Genomic DNA, 12,771 nt, shown 5'->3' on the forward strand with positions numbered 1-12,771 from the left:
CCCGGCTCCACCAGCGGCGTTACCTGGGCTGGTGGCCGCAGGCCCCGCACCGTCGTGCTCACGCTCAGTGTCTGCGTGGTGGAAGAGACCGCGCAGCAGGAAGGGCAGCGTGGCTCTCCTGCCCTGAAGAGAACGGTGTCACTCACATTTTCTGAGGTCCCTGTGTCATTGTGGCCTTGAACGTTTCTCCCACAAGTACCCGCACGATGCTTCCCACAGCTCACACTCCGGCAGTCGTTTGCTCTCTACTCTCCTCGCCTGCAGTTATATCTCTCTTAATGGACGTAGGCACAGACAGTAAAACTCTACTTTTTTCCTCTGAATCACAACGAATACAACAAAATAAAGCAAAATAATTCAAACCTTAAATATTTTCCCCACAAGACTTCTATGCGGACATCTCAATTCTCAGGTTTAGAAAGATGCAGGAAAATCACAGTGCTGCATGCAGCAGGAGGAAAGCTGAGGTTCCACTGAGGGAGTTTCAGCACAGCTCTGGGGCGTTCCCCGGGTCCCACACAGCCCTGTCAGCGCACGATGACTCAAAAGAAGATAGAACAATTAATGCTCATTTTTACTGTTTCAACCAATTATTTCTGACTTGAGATAGTGCAGAAGTTACTCACAGTGCACAGGGCTCTGTGCCTCCCTCCACTGCTACCCAAACAGCAGCGTGCTATTGACCCTGGCAATTGTGAATCACTAATTTGATTTTTTGTTAAACATGCCACCATATCACACCAGCTCATAACAATAAAAGTCTTGGCAGTAACGGGTGCAGGAAGAATCAGCATCGCTCTGAAGAGTGAGAAAGGGAGAAGCGGAAAGGCCAGTTCCATGGCACAAAGGATTGCAGGAGGGGAACTGGCGCAGCCCCACTGATACTGCTCGGTGCTGCTCACATGCACAAGCATGCCTGCTCCCCAGCCAGCTGCTCCTCTCTTACTGGGAGCAGAGAAGTGACTGGGGCATTTGCTAACTGCATAAATAGCTTACACACAGTCGTCAGTAGCCAAACTGCTGCTGCTCATTACGATATTTGGTAATTTACAGGCACCCGACTACGTTGCCAATGGTGGACAAAAGTCAGAAACAGAGTGGCATCTAGCTGCCCAGCAGAACAGTACTGGAGGATTGCAGCACTGGCTGCTACAGAGGCCTGTATTTAAATACAGTCTATAAAAAACTGCAAGAGTGCATACTTGGAAGAGGTGATGTTAGGACAGCACTCATAGCCAAGCCACAAAGGAAAATTTATTTGCATTAAAAGGAGAGATTTTGGACACACAAAAAAAAGCAGGAGCAGCAGTGGCTTAAGTGTCTGAAAGCCAGAGCTATTTACTTAATTAAAGAATCCTTCTACCCATACAAAGTATTCTCATTATGGGAGACCAAAAAATCAATCTGATCCTAGGGCACTGCAGCAGGAAAAATATACTGCAGCCTTGCAACAACAGCTGGAGACCCTATCACTGTACTACGTCCACTGTACTTTTGCCAGCACCTACACTGTCGTGTCAGTCAGGTGGAAAAGTCACACATCCATGGAGTTTGCTGCACAGCAGCCCAGGACATTTGCAAAGCAGTGCAGCAAACACAGAGTGAGCTACAGGCTCACTCCCAAATCTCACACAGCCCAAATGTACCACTATTTTTCTGGGTTACTAATTAATGAATCAAGATTCCCCCCCCACCCCGGAATTATTGTCTGCCATTCTAAGAGCACATTCTGTGCGTAAATGTAGTGAATGAGATCCTTCTATCTAGGGGAAGTGTTGCTCTGCAATTTTTAGCTATCTAATCAGCCAAATTGCTAATCCATATCTGCATTTTTGATAGCTTATTAATTAGCTATAAATTCCTGCATCGAGTTGCTTCCCCACTCCCCTAAGAACACAATTATCATATAACATATCATCTACAAGCAGTATACCATTTCGTTCAAAAACATTTGCAGATATTAACTGCAAAGTAAGAAGAGCATTGGTCTTAGAAGGCCATAAAGCCCAGCAATTAAAAAATAATTAGAACTGAAACAATGAATCTTTTATTAGATCCAAGTTCAAAAAGATCAAACAGCAAATTCCAGTGTACTATTTCAATCCAAGTGTGAATCACAACTTGTGGCATAAAAGGGAATAAAGCTTTTTTTTTTTGAGCAGCCACACCCATTACGATTGGCAATGGAAGAAAGACTATGAGAAGGATGAAAAGGTTGCCCGAGGTGACTTGGCAGCTCCAAGCTTTTGTCTCAGTTTTTCTGGGGAAATCACTGCTTCCTGGGTCTGTACAGCTCCCTCTCATCATCTCAGCTACCTCATACCAAGCAAACTCTGCTCCCAGTGAAGACGAAGGTGTTTTGGTGACACTGGCATGTCACAGGTCCTGCAGCTCAATGGGGTTGCAAACCCCTTGCTCTGCCAGCGTGCAGCTTATGGTGCTGGCATTCAGCGCAGAAGTCCAGGTACAACTGAGTTTCACTGAAAAGTTAGACTGCACCTTTCCATATTGGATGTAGGTTTTTCTTTTCTTTATTATTTTACACAAACACATTTTTCTAATGTAAACTCTCTGAGTTCATTGACACCATTCTTTTCACACCAATGTTATCAGCAGGTAAGCACATACAAGTCATCATCTAACTTTTTATTCCTTTTTTTTTTAAACCTGAATTTGGTGTCAAAATCCTTTTACACTCTACAATAGCCAAAGCTACCACGGCACGGACAGCATGCCATCACCTTGTGCACTCGCTGGGTAGAACTAAGTTTGCTGGAGCAAACTTTGTACCCATCTACAGTGTGATCAGGAAAAAAGATACGAGAACATTAGAGGAGCGAGAAGAAAGGAAAAAGCAAACCCAAAGGTCTTCATCACTGTGTGAAACAGTGGAAAAATTGAAAAGAACAGACTATTGACAAAGAGAGCAATTCAAACCAAAGGCAGCAATGAACAAAGGGCAAATGAAGGTGGAAAAAGAAAGTCACTCAGAAAATGTTTAACTTTGAGGTTAGAAATAAATGGTCCTGTGACATACTTTGGAAATTCTGTGATTCTGTGGGAAAAAAAAAAGTCATTAAAAACTTAAAACTGAACGAGTCATTCTTCCCCCTTGGTAGATGATCAGCAATCTAGGACACTACAGTACAGATTAACTGCATGCAAACTCCTCTCTTAATAGCTTGCATTTATTTTAAGACAGGCAGTTCCATTGCCTACTTTTTCTGTCTTTACCAACACTTGGCACATGGACACAGCAGCTGCCTAAAGCAGAAGTTGATAAAGCCATGGTAGTACTGGGAGAAGAGGAAACCATAGAAGATGACTTGTAGCTGGGTCATCACTGAAAGCAGCCTCAGCGTGTGAGATTCACTTGGCAAAGCACGAGCTCTTCCAGATTTTGGGACCTTTTCTAAAATTCCTTGCTATCTAATTTTGCATAGAAGTTAGACATTACTATTTCATGCACAGAATAGTAAACACAGAAAAATTTACCAAGGTAGGCAGTGAAGGCAGGACACCAAAGCATGTATTAGGTTTAGGCACATTTTACTGGTACCAATGTGTTCATGCCTGGATGCTCCCAGTGATCTGAGTTTCTTCTAACTTCCCAGCGCAGAACACAGGAGGTGTGCTGTAGCGATGTGTAGATCCTGTCAGTGGATGAATCTACAGCTGAAAAATACTCTCAGAAAGAGGAATAGGACTGTTGTGGTAATGCAAGGCATAGGATGAAATGGAAACAAGAAGCACCAAATGTTGGGGTCTATTTTCAACTCTTAAGAGCAAGGGAATTCTGTGTGTGACAGTCCTCCCCCATTCAATCCTGGTTCTTCTGACTGCACTACTGTGCTGCTCTGATCCTCGCATCCAAAGCCTCAAGCAAAGCACTTTAGAGAACATCAGCCTGCAGAAGTGGGACCAAGGTAATTGTCAGGGGCATCTGTACTACTATCCTGGTACAACTCTGTACTGGTCCTTCAGCCACAGTACACAAGTGTGGTAAGGAAGCATATCACTGTACAGATGTTATTTAAATATCAACAATACCTCGGTCACTCCAAAGTGGAGAGATGCTCTGGAAATAGGGTGGGGTAGTGTCAGCAAAACTGCCTTTGTTTTTGTATATCTACCTGAAAATACGTCAGCACTTCAGCAGAAGTTACAAGGGCCCGATGATGGATTTACCTAGAACAATTATATTTCATTGCAGAGCTACTGCATTTCATTGTAGAACTATAAATGTTTTCATGCAGAACTACTTCTGTTAGTTCCTATAGAACAGTAACCCTTCCTGCTTGCAGCTTTTTGCAGCATTTTAATTGCTATTGCATTACAGAGATGAAGTATCTGCTGTATGACTGTAAATACAGCTGGTATTGCAGTGCTTGTCATTGACAGAGAAAAAAATATCCAACTAACATTTGCTAACACGTTCACTAGCACCAGAATCCTCATGAAATACATTTACAGGGGGCAAAGCTCAATACAAATACACGTGCAGCAGCTGATACACTTCTTTCAGCCTGAGGCTATGCAACTTTTACATATCAAATAGCAACAAATGCTATCTACAGGCTCTAAGGGGAGGAGCAGTGAGCAAGCTGAGGCATTTCAAACACTTTCAGAGATTACTTTGCAATAAACTGCACATGGGCTGGCTCACAGCCAGGAGGAAATCTTTTGTGAGCAATCAGGAGGAGATGTGGTGCTGCCACGAGACATTCGGGACTGGGAAAGCAATGCTAACTGGTTGTGCTGAAGGAGTCTCAGACCACTGCTGCCACTCAGACGTAGCTTCTGCAGAGCCCTGCCTGGCTTAGGATGTGGGCTTGGATCCAGCCTAGGTCACCTGTGTCCTAGGCTGGTGTCTTCCAGAGCAGTGCAATAAGGTGAAACCAGGTGGACTTCGAGTCACATGGAGTACCTTTGAAACTAATTCACAGCCCATCAGGCAGGGACCATTCTCCGTTCACTTTGCCCTGCATACCATGGTGCTTGCACCCAGAGCTCAGGGATGCAACAGATGGTGAAAGGCCAGCAGGTGAGAAGCACTGTGGAGCCAGGGCAGGGAGTGCCCACTGTGGGCACCAGGTGGGAGTGCTGCTGCTCGGGGTGTGTGTCAGCCGTGGCCAACACTCTAATTGAGGATTCCTGAAATAGCAGAGCAGGCCTGCTTGGAAACACACTGCTTCTCCCAGCACCTCCTACAGCCGCCATCAGCCTCCTACCCCCACCAGCCTCCTGAAGCTAGAGAGAGAGCTCAAGTGTCATTAACAGTGCTAATTACATTCTCTCGTCTTTTTTTTTTCTTCTGTTTTTTTTTCTTTTTTGCCTTCAGCAGATATCAGAAAAGTAGAAATGTTTTATAGAACTTCTACCATCCAAACCATCTCCTACCTACATATTCAGCACTGCAAAAGCTAGCCTAAGTTGCTTTTGATGTACCTTTAGACATCAAAACTGAAAGATTTTACTTTAATAACAGAGCTCTGGAACCAACTCCTTTCCCTTTTAAACCATAACTTTTAAACCAACACATTCCACCATCTATTTCTAAAGGTTTTCAGTATGACTATATCAGATTATTAATTTCCCTACATTTTCCAACCCCATTAAATCTCAACTTTCATTATGATTTTCAAAGATAGTTCTTTTTCGACAGTTTTGACACACTTGCTGGGCGGGAATGCATTTCCAAACTATTTATTTTCTCATGAAAACTGAGTTTTGCCTGGATGCCAGGGTCAGCAGACATTTTATAAATAGGTTTGGACAGATGACAGGAAATGACATAAGGCATCAGTCCACTCCACAGAGGGCAACTGCCTGTAGTGCCCAGAAAAGAGGGACTTGCACCATTGACTACTACACAGGAAAACAACAACAAAAACAAAACAACTGCAGAGAAGCATCCTTACTGCAGAGGGTTTCAGGTTTGTGAAGCACGAGATCTCTAGCCTCCATATTACAGCTCAAGAAAAAAGGAAAAAAGTAATTTGCTTGCGACTACACTACAGTGAAATCCAGCATAATTAAATTTTCCTTTGAAGAGGAAAAATTGAGCAGAATTGTCTAAACTCGCTTTGTCTTTTACTAATAAGGAGGAGCTTTCTGCTCCTGACATGCTCTAAATGCCAGCAGGCATTGGAGATTCTCCAGACTGTGACTGGTGCCAAACACTGGGATCATCTTCTTACCCTGGCATTTACCATCAGCTTCAGCAAAGTCTCTTCCAATTCAAACTGCTTTAAATGGGCTCCAATAATAGCTGCTTAGAAGTTAATCTTTATCTATTCATTTGATCCCAATAACTATCTGTTCCTCTTCGCAATATTAGTACAGATTGGTGAAGCAATTCACTGTCTCATTTTGTTTCTGTCAGCCTCCACGAAGGTAAAACTCAACCACTTACCCCCACATAAATGCTTTAGTTGCAATAGGGGCAAAGTCCACGGTAGAATTCTCAGCAGGCTGAACTTCAGCACGTTAACTGCAGCCTTCCCCCAGTGCTCCCTACCAAGGTGCAGCTCTTCCTAACACCAGCAAGCCCTGCTCTCCCCATTCCTCACCACGCTTTCACACCACTGCTGACTGACAGCGTTCCATGTACTGCAGGCTACAAATGTTAGTGAGACACAGTGACCTACCCAGCAGATGTGCCTGCTGAGTCTCTCAGTGCGAGAGCAGCACGGCTGCAGCATGCAGAAGAGCTGTCTTTGGAGGGGCACCAAGCACTCAGGTGTGTTCACACACAGCTCCTTTGCCCAGAGGCATCCCCACAACCACACACAGTGTCATCTCATGCAGAGTCAGCCCCAGGCACACTAGCATGGTGTTCTACACCAACACACTGGTGTTCTTTAACAAAGAGTTAACATTTGATCCTTCTGGTGGCCCTGCTTTCAGAAATGGAGAGTTTCTGCTCATTGTTACTTATCTGTTCCCATGACAGACAAAACAGCCGAGAAGCACTTCCTACCTATGACAGGAATACGTAATACACGACACATTTCTTAAGCTTCTGTACTGAGTAACTGACTTTACCAATGCTCTGAATTTATAAAACTCTAAAGAAGAACTTGATTTTTTTTGCACTGAAAGCATTGCATCTGACTGAATTTTTGTTATTTTGGAGATATTATGTCTATCAGGCAGTATTAAAACGAAACCATCCCAAATCTTCTCTGTTAAATACCGTGCAAACAGAAACAGAATCCATCTGCCTATGTATAAATTCCAGGAATTAAAGCAAATCCACTTGTTAGTGGTGTTCACACATGGTGTGTGTCCACAAGAGAAAAAGAGTCTGAGAGGATACAGGAGAAGGTGGGCAAGGTTGTCAGCCTCTGTAGAGCTCAGTGACAATGCCAGAGCATGAGATCCAACTGCCTTTAATGATCACCAGCATAAAAAACTAAAACTGTAAACCTGGACCTCATTCTTTTCTGCACTTGGAAGGAAAACCTATGTAAGATGTTTGCTTCTTGACCTACAAGAAAAGGTGTCTACATGCCTATTCATTGAACAGCCTGCTCCACAAAGACACACTCTTCTTGTATAGAGCTAATGCAGACTACTTCACAGAAATATCTCCACGGGACATTTCAGTGCTGAGAAATCACTGAGAAGCAGCCCAATCACATCACATACAATCATGTTTGGTACAAAGCTGTTAGAACCAAAACTTATGAGACACCACGTGCATCTAAAGCTGTATTTTGTGGCAGAGGGAAAGATATTCTGCCCTCATTCTTTCTGTTTAATGAAACATTGGAGAAGCATTTAAGCCTCAGCTAAAATCAATTGCTGATAAAGCTATTTTAATAAACAGAAATGTTGCTAAACCTTATCTCAAATTTCTTCTTATTGTTTAATCTGGACACTCCCAAAACAAAGGCATCTGAGATCAATCAAAGAAGGAGAGTTTCAACCTTTGGATCAGCTCTAATTGCAATACTTCATTCTCATGATTGCTGCAATTCAACAGACCTTGATGTCATAACAGAAATTACATGGTTGCTCTTGCTGTCATGTTGCAGGGCAATGTAACTGAGCACATACGGACACGATGCCTAGTGTTCCTGGCAGCTCGCAGTGACAGGAGCCAGGTGAAAGCCCAGTCTCTGTTCCCTTGTACCCATTATCACAGAAGACAGGTGCACAAGTCCATTCATTTCTGTTCAATTGCAGGAGAATATTTGTGACAAGGCCAGGCTACTCAATGTGAGATTACATTTTGCCACCCAAAGTGATGAAGTATTAGGCTTCAGCCACTGAGCAGTGGAAAGACTCTTCCTGGTAGTCCATCTTGAAAGAGCAGTCTAGAGGGACAGACTGCAGCCTACAAGCCTCTTATCTTTTCCTTGTTATTAAATTCTCCAAAACAGATAGCCTCTCTAAGCTACAAATTGTCTCAGAAAAGATGTACTCTTTGTGCCAAGGATGGATGCAAGTCTCACCCCTTGCCATGAGAGTCCAACCATCCTAACAGGTCTGGACAAAGAGTCTTCCTTGTGCTGCTCCAACATCCTTTTTCAAGGGCAACTCCAAGGAAGACTTGACCCTCAGGTTGGCCTGTTACACACGCACTGTCTTAAAAAGGCAGTGCAATATTCACTAAAATGAAATTGCTGTTTTCTGCCCCAGCCCAGCAAAGGTTTCAGAATGTCAGCAATTTATTTTTTCCTGTCAGACTACTCAGGCTGATATTTCCACAGTTGCATGGACTGTCTAAATACCTGAAAAAAATGAGATTATTATGGTCTGTGATAATACTCCTGTTTAAATAATTAAGGCAATTAATTTACTTGAATTGAAGATGAATTGAAGAAAAAGATGATTCAAGGACTACACGTACAATCTGCGTTCAAAGTACTACCCTGAACCCAGTGTTTATCATCCTTGGTCCAATGATACTTGTTAGTAAACAAGAAGGATGTAATCATTGCTAGGAGTAATAGTAAATCAGTGGCAAGACTCAAACAGGCCATTGCCAAGTTGGAAAACTTCAGCCAAGAACATGCAGTAACTGCTGAAATCAAATGAAAAAGTGGAGCAGTAATTGAAACTTTTGAACCTTTTTACACAGAGGAGCAAGAAAATTTATCTTCCTGATTGCTCTAATGTTTCAGATAGCAAGAGAACAGGGGAATATGGCCTTAATGTCACCAGTAAACTTCTGTGACCTTTCAAGGGAGCTATATCTGCCATGACGATCACGGTAATCAGAACAAGATCTATCTGCTCTGACATATGTTGGCTGCATGAGCAGATACCTCTTTTTCTCTCCACAAGTGCTCAATGCTTTGCTTCATTCATTGTACAAGACAGATAGTGTTCACCTGATTAGCAGTAATTGGATACCAGGAAAAATAAAATCCATGTACTGCCCTATGTCTTATTCACCACACCCTGCCCTGTTCTGAGGACAGAATCACAGGGGAATTTTTTACATTACAGGGCTTAAGAGATCTGCAAATATCCATTAATTTTATTTCTACAATCTGCAAAGCTACCAGGATATTACCATTTCCACTTTCCTGAACCGAGTCACAAAGATCAAGGTCAACATAACTGTTAATAGTAGCCAATTTGAAATTCCTAAAACTTTCAAAGCAATTGGTACTTTATTCTACCATTCGGGTTTTCAAAGTTATTGGTACTTCTTTCACCAACTGCAGATCCACAAAGTTCTGAATTTTGAGCATTTGCAGATAATTCTAGATATTTCACAATTTCTAGATAATTCAGACAATTCTATTTAGGTAATTTGTCCAGGCTGGATTTCCCCCAGCACCAGAACATCCCCATCCCCATGTAGCTCTGTTTGCACATCTTCCACACCAGCCTCTCCACCCCCTTTCAGCTGCTCCATTGATTTCTCCAGCTCTCCTCTCATTTCCCATTCAATTCTCAGTTGCTATTTGCTTTTCTCCTTTCAAATTCAAGTAAGATTTTTTTACATTTTTTACAAAGTTTTCTCCCCAGCCTATTCCTTAAAAATTCTCAACTCATTCAGTCCTCATTTCTTCTGCATTTGAGCTGCTTCCAGCTTCTTACCTGCAGGAGCCTTTGAAAGCAGTACATGGGAGGAATGGTTCACTTACATCATACTAAGGTGCTCCAACCTAACAAAACCTGCAGCAGCCCACAGATACAGTCACAGGAGAATTCCTGTTCAGAAGTTTTCTCAGCCGGAGCACACCCAGTACTGACAGACTGCTTGGGGAATTTGTCTGCTACCACATCTATCCAGCCTACAAAACCTGAGGTCTACAGTTCATATACATTAAGAGATTTTTCCACAAGGATAAAACACAGCTTTGATTCCTGATTTCAAGAATGTCCTCCTGTTCTGGAACAGCAAAGGACTTCTAAAGACTCTCTTTGCTCACCTGTTTTAAAAGTAGGGCAAAAATCAATGCTTTCCTACAGCCCAGTTCTTGTAAAATGACAAAGCAGTTGAGCTAAATTTTCCAGCAAAGTTCAGATTTGGAAGTGTACCTGACACGAAACCTTTCTATCCAAAGACTTAATTAGCAGTCAGTCAAGTTGCATCTATCCAAAAAGAGGCAAGTACTCCCCAGACTGAGGCAATGCAGGAGCTCTGTGGCCTCACCAGAACCACGCTGTGCTTTGCCATGCCACTGCCCTAAAGCTGCTCCCATCACTTCTCCTTGCAGGCAAAAGAACAGACGCAGAGCTGCTTCTCCATACGCAGACCCCTATCAGGCTGCACTGCACTTCTAGGCAACCTTTTCCTGACGTGCCCTGGGAGCTTGAAAGCCACTAGGCATGCTGAGAAAGTGGTGGTAGGAGCCTTCTCACCTGAGAACATATTAGAGCTGAAAAAGAGAGGATCCATATTTCTAAGACCAAGGGGGCACTGGCAGTGCGCAGATATGGGAGCACAGAGAGGCTGGGGGTGTGGAGGGCTCTATTCGATACACCCCATAATTCCCTGTTCCATAAAAATATTCCACGATTCTATGAACTAATCTCTATCATCAGCTTCTCAATAGCCTCAGCTTTTGGCTGGTTGGGGGGACTGTGCTCGGGAAGATGGGAAGAGACAGCAACAAGGCAGCGTTAGCTTGGCTTTTAGGTGATGACAGCAGCTGTAACTTGTTATTATCTCCATACGACAAGCACTCCAAGACACCCCCACACCAATCTTATTATGAAAAGCTAGATTTCACAAAGCTGTTTTCCAACATGTCATACCCAGATTTTGTGGCTTCCCCTGACAGTTTCACAAAGACGGGTCACAGCAAGGGGTACAAGCCGGGGCCTGGCCTGGCAATAGGCCCTTCCCACTGCCCCATTCTCTGACATTCACAGAGGCCGTTCCACCTGTTTGTCATTCAGCAGTAAGTCTGATCCTGAAGTCTTACTGAGTGAGGGACACGAGCAGGAGATCCCAAAATGAGATCTGTCCCTTCTGCTGCCCCTGCTCACACGAGCTGTCCTCTGCCACCCTGCAGGGCCTCACTCGGTGCTGCCACCATCACCTGAAGAAGGCACACAAGCTGCTTGGGATCCTTCAGCAAAATGCTCAGTTACGGCAAGCAGAAGCCTAGAAAATACATCCCCGAATTCACCCTTCTGTTCTTTAAAACCAGTGTTTATTTGTGCCGCAGGTGATGGCAGCCCCAGTCTACCCTCACTCACTTATGTTTTCCCACGTGCCAAGATGAAGCTTTGACACTCCTCTCCTTCTGCAGAGAGAGCACAGCGTTTACATTTACAGGAACGGTGCTGTGCTTACATAAAGCTTCAGACAATGCCAAGTTGAATGTCTGACAGAGGAAAATCTTCTGTTAAAAATATATTTTTTGTCTTTTCCAGAGATCTAATCTATCTTCCGTGCATTCCTGACCTTCAGAAAGTATTTCCATCTCACACATTAAGTATAGCAATCCTCTTAACAAGGGAACATTTTGTTAGAGCTTTAAATTGGGTTACGTAAATTATTTGTAGTTCTGACAGCAGGTTTCCTTTCCATCCACAAGGACGGATGGCTGTTAGGAGATTGCTACAAGGTTCATTTGCAATCACAGCGAATAATCATCTGAAGGCACTGTTTGGAATGGGATGTTACCTAGGGATACATGGTAAGTTTAATAAGGTATAAAAGCTTTTATAAAAGCAGCATATTTGATAAATAATTTGCAGTACAGTAACCTTCACACAAATAAAAAAAATACAACAACAATTGATGTGAATGGTAAGTTAAAGAAAAAAAAAAATTCTGACTCCCATAAACTTTAGGAGGAAGAGAATATAGATGGGAAAAAAATACCAATTTATCTATATAAACAGAGAGAGCATGCACAGCTCCCTGCCAGCGAGTGCTGCCTGGCACCAAGCACATCCCAGCCCCTGAGCTTACTCTTGTTGGCTACAATGGGAATTGAGAGCAGTCAGGATTGGGTGCTTTGCATCCAGTTAAGTACTTGCTCAGAAAAAAAGAGCACAGAGTAGAAAAGTTATTCAAGAAGTATAGCACTACTTTTAGTACTGCATCGAAGGCTCTGTGACTGAAGAAAGATATTTTTTAGTATTCTGTTCCTACTCTTCCTTCTCAGCACCTCTCCTCATCAGAAAATTTGGAATGGGAAAAGGTCACAGGTGGTACAGTGTCCCTCCTTCCTTCCTGCAGCCACTGTTCAGGCTGACTGGAACATGAGTTTCTAACAGTTTCTCCAGGAGTAGGAAAAGAAGAGCGTGATTTATAAATCAGGTCACACTCCTTTTTTTTTTTTTTTT

The sequence above is a fragment of the Meleagris gallopavo genome, chromosome 12 (assembly GCF_000146605.3).
Source record: "Meleagris gallopavo isolate NT-WF06-2002-E0010 breed Aviagen turkey brand Nicholas breeding stock chromosome 12, Turkey_5.1, whole genome shotgun sequence".
Lineage (NCBI taxonomy): Eukaryota > Metazoa > Chordata > Aves > Galliformes > Phasianidae > Meleagris > Meleagris gallopavo.